This window comes from Dermacentor silvarum, chromosome 11 (genome assembly GCF_013339745.2).
Source record: "Dermacentor silvarum isolate Dsil-2018 chromosome 11, BIME_Dsil_1.4, whole genome shotgun sequence".
Lineage (NCBI taxonomy): Eukaryota > Metazoa > Arthropoda > Arachnida > Ixodida > Ixodidae > Dermacentor > Dermacentor silvarum.
The window spans coordinates 47,911,468-47,916,467 of NC_051164.1; the positions used below are offsets into that span (position 1 = coordinate 47,911,468).

The 5,000-nt window shown below is 44.6% G+C and overlaps 1 protein-coding gene across 1 annotated transcript in view; it reads left to right on the forward strand.

Moving 5' to 3' along the window:
- The window catches only part of LOC119432563 (uncharacterized), a 32,871-nt gene that overhangs the window by 13,287 nt on the left and 14,584 nt on the right, over positions 1-5,000 (forward strand). The window lies entirely within an intron of this gene.

A 5,000-nucleotide genomic window follows, 5' to 3' on the forward strand; every position in this document is an offset into this window, starting at 1 on the left:
GGTCACCGCACGTTGCCTAGCAACACCTCGCCGAGTGGCGTGTGTTTCGCCTCCTCTCCGTGCCATGCACATGTTGCCTTGACATGGGATGTTAACGAGAGGGAAGGAAAACATGCGCACCGCGCGCTCTATGCTCGGGAGAGAGAAAGAGAAAATAAGAGCGAGAAAGATAATTGTAGCAGCACCAACGAGGCAACACGTATAGCTGCTGCCGACGCCCCATGTCCCCGCATTCGCCCCGAACGCGCGCGGTGTCCGAGACTGCAGCAGCCGCCTCTGGCGTCGGCTCGGCAGGTTTCTTTTCTTTCTTTCTGTGGGTTTATTAAAGGCAAATTTGGTACAAATTGCCTTGGGAGACACGGCTAAAGGCTGAGGAAATGCCTGACTTGGCCGTGCCACCCTGGCAGCAAAGCAGCGACATGATGCAGTGGAAAAAAGAGAAAAAAAAAACACAATAAATGCATGTTTATGCTGTACAGGTCAAAACAGAAAATCGAGTTGATTGTACATACAAGTAATCGGTGTCCGCATGAGAGAAATCGCAGTACTAAACAAAATTGTGAAAGGCACTATTAGCACTATTGTACAGCTATAAGGAACAACATGTCAAAGTGCTAAGGTACGTCAAGTGTTTTAGACATCGTGAAAACGTTCGTATTCTTCAGCTAGTAGTTCTCTTGTTATTTTTTTAAATGCTTTAGATGAAGTTCCACACTCCAGTAAATGTAGTATGGTTGGGTATTGATTAAGCATGTCTGGTATTTGATAAGTTAATCGTTGGTCTCCGTAGTTGGTGCGTGATCGAGGTTTGTATATTAAGCTCTGGCGTAGGTCGTACGGGGTTTGCTTAACATGATATGTATCCAATAAAAGTGATGAATTTAACTGATACTGACGTAGTATCTCCAAACATAGCTTGTGTCTGTATAACTGCTTGATAGGCAATATTTTATAGGTTTTGAAATATGGTCGTGTGCTTTCGCGAAGTGAAATGTTTGAAATTGCACGTATTGCACGCTTTTGAAGAATTAGGAGGGAATTAAGGTTTGTGTCAGTCGTTGTTAACCACAACAAGGAACAGTATGTTAGGCGGGAATGAACTAGAGCGTAGTAAACTTGAAGCTTAACATTCGATGGTACGTAATACCTTAGTCTATTTAAAATGCCGATTATCCTGGAAAGATCTTTTTTTATCATGTCAATTTGGGGGGACCAAGAGAGATGTTCGTGGAAATGCACTCCTAAGAATTTTATTGTTGTTGATTGCTGAATCTCGCTACCTTGGAAGTAGATTGGTCTGTATGGAATGTTTGTTACTCCTTTAGGTATGAAAAGCAGGTACTTTGTTTTAGCTATGTTTAACTGGAGTTTGTTTGCATTTAACCATATATTTAACTTGTTCATCCACACGTTAGCTTCTTTATACAGTTCACATACGTTTGGACCTGAGAAAAATACGTTTGTGTCATCAGCATACAATATCATTTTCTTATATCCCTCAATATTTACTATATCATTAATGAACAGCAAGAACAGGACAGGTCCAAGGATGGATCCTTGGGGGACACCATATTTAATGAATTCAACTTGAGACTGTATATTATTTACTGTAGTGTATTGCTTTCTGAATGCTAGATAACTTTGTATCAGTTGCAACGAGGTACCACGAATACCATAATAGGGAATTTTCCGCAAAAGCCGGTCGTGCTGTATGCAGTCAAATGCCTTTCTGAAATCCAGAAATATCCCAAGTGTATATATTTTATTTTCAATGTTGTCAAGAATGTATTCTTTGATGCTAAGTAAAGCGGTCTCTGTAGACTTGTTTTTGCAGAATCCATACTGCTCTTTTGCGATAATACTGTTTCTCGTTAAAAAACCTGTAATCCTCTTATTTATAATGTGTTCAGCAATTTTTGCAAATACAGAAAGGACAGATATCGGTCTGTAGTTGTTGAGTTCGTCAAACGACCCACCTTTAAAAATCGCAGACACTCTAGCAAGTTTCATTTGAACGGGAAACACGCCTGAAGTTAACCAGCCACGCCCCGGAATGTGTGGAGGCGCAGCTTGGCCGTGGAGATAGAGCTCGGGGAGATAAATCTCGGAGCCGCCGCGACGGCGGCACAGTTCTCGTTAACTGTGTGGCGAGTACATGGGATGACCGAACAAGATCCGGACAACCGAAGAAGAAGCCGCTCATCTTGAAACGCGTCGCGCGGCCAAGCGAGAATCTGAGCGTCGGCGGCGAGCCCATTCGGAATACCGTTCCTAGCAGCACTTAGCATTTCCTAGTAAAACTTAGCCAAGCCTAGTAAAACCTGGAAGTAAAGCTAGGTCGATCACCTACTCCGCTGTTTACTCCAGCCTTGCACCACTAGTGCAAGCTGCCCACATTTATCTTAGCTTTCCTCTTGCTACGCTAGGTGTCAGCACATGCCTTCCTGGTTTCCTTTGCCTCCTCTCAGAGGGCGCGGGAGTTTTGAGGCGCGGACATTGAAACATTATGGGAGGGTAGACATATACAGGCCCGCTGTTAAAAAAATTATGCATATCCAGAGGCACACCTCGGAATATCCCTGAAGCGAATCAAGTGCTATAAGTATGGCCATTTTATTCCTGCATCTTCGGTGTGAAGAAAACTTGCGCGCGCATGCGCTATCGCGCAGCCGTGCTACGCAATGCGACACACGAGGTCTACGTCTGCAAGAGCTAGTTGGCCTTGGCAAACCATAGCAGTTGTCGGGATTGCCGACAAGTCCGCAATCGACAGTACGAATCTCGGATAGGCAGCCGCTGTCAGATGACGCGTATGCATCGACTGACTGGTCACACGATGCGCGCATGTTCGTAGAAGCAAATGCTGCCGGGGCTTCATGAGCCGACGCCACGAGCGATAAGAGGGGAGCGCCACAGGCCATCGCAGCACGCGTGAGTTCAATTCACAAGGTCGCGAAATTTCACAAGGTCGCGTCGCTCACAATTGGTCCCGAACCAGTTGTGAGCGACGTCAACAAAGGGGTTTATAAGAGTTGCTGGAGGAGGAGACAAGCACGCCTAAGAAAAAAAATCAATTTTGAAATAAAAAACGTGGCAAATTTCATTTTGTTCGAACTAAATAAAGATCGAATTAGTTTAAATAGATGTGATCCGCAAAGTATTGACGATCGCCTTTTAGTGCAGTATTAGTAAAATACATATTTTTGTTATCTCCGCTGGAAGTAAAAGGAGCAGTTCACGCCGCTGCAGAAAAACTCGCTCGGGAAGTTCGTCTGCTACAATACGCCCCCCGCCCCCCCCCCCCCCCCCCTCCCGCCCTCGAATGTTTCGGTGTTTTTCCCGTGCGTGTGGTTTTCCGAGGTGCGTACGATCATGAGTAAGTGTGTCCAGTGAAAAAATTGTCACGTGAAGTGAATAATGAAGTATGCACAAGTGTCGGCTTCGGCGGTTTTCGTGCGACTGCTCTGACCGACGAGCTCGCACCCAGGGTACGCAAGGGGTACGTACAGGCGACGGGAGTTTCTCCACGAGCAAGACTTCAGTTCACTTGTAAAACGATTGTTCTTTTCGCGTACGCTCTGTATTTTCCGTCCTCCTCATGACACGCTTCATATGATTGATTGATTGATTGATTGATTGGTTGATTGATTGATTGATTGATTGATTGATTGATTGATTGATTGATTGATTGATTGATTATAGGTCGCAGCCGCCTTGACACTTTCCACTACAATGTTTTCGAACGCACAGCAGCTTGCGCGGTATGCGCAACCCCAGATAAGTAACCAAGCTATGTCTGCGCGAAGGTTCGCGCCTGCACATATTTCCTTCCATACTGAAAAAAAAAAAAAAGGCGGAATATAGAGTGTTTTAAGTTATTCGAAACACGACATTACTTCTTTTTGGGCTGCTAAGCACGAGGTCGCGGTATCAGATCCCGGCCATGGCGGCCGCATTTTGATGGTGGCAAAATGCTGAAAACACCCGTGTACTTAGATTTAGGTGCACGGTAAAGAACCCCAGGTGGTCCATATAAATCTGGAGTCCCCCATACGGTGTGCCTCATAATCATATGGAGGTTTTGGCACGTAAAACCCCATACTTTGTTTAGCATTAATTCTTTTCGTAAAACTGTAACCTGTATCAACCAGAACATACGTCAACTGTAAACATAAACCTAGATCTTTCCCATCCGCTTGAGATCAAAAATTAAAGAAGGCCATATATTTATGTTGACATGGCGAGGCAGGAATCAACTTTTGAAATTTGAGCAAAAGCTGCATCTACATTCTGGTTGTTACAGCAGATTACAGTATGTTCATGGCTTTCTGGTTACTCTAGTATTTAGGCAGTTGTGCATCAATATGAAGGGTGGTTCACTTAACTTGGGCCAAACGTTAAAAATATGCAAATGCCACGTACCTGCACAGAACCAAAGTAATCTTGCTTGCCGTGGCTTGGAGATACTGAGATTATATTTTTTGCATTCCGCCTAATTAGATAGTCTTAACGAATTAATCAACAACTAAAGTATTGCAATTAGATGAAAAGTGTCAATTACAAAATTGTAGAGCAGCATGAAAAACTCCCGATACAACTTTCTGTTCCTCAATACGGGCTACATAAGAGTGTTTTTCCGAGCGTGAAACAAACCCGCCAATACACGCAAAATTGCCGCGTGACTGTCCGCTCGAGGCACTTTGCGTGTATTTTCGTGTAGAGTTCATTTGTTGTTCGCGCGGTCAATTCTAATTTGTTAAGTTCGTCTGATAAATAGTTCTTTGTTCAGGTAAATTCCTGCTTCTTCTCAATGGTGAGGACTACATCGGACCCCGCAAGTATACAGGCCATTGTAGCCTAATCTGGCCTAATCTGGCTAATCTGGCTGCTGTGCTGTGGGCCAGAGGTTTGACCCCACCATCTTGGGCACCCGTCGTGGTTGCTTAGGGGCTATGTTGTTGGGCTGCTAAGCACCAGGTCGTGGGATCGCATCCCCGCTG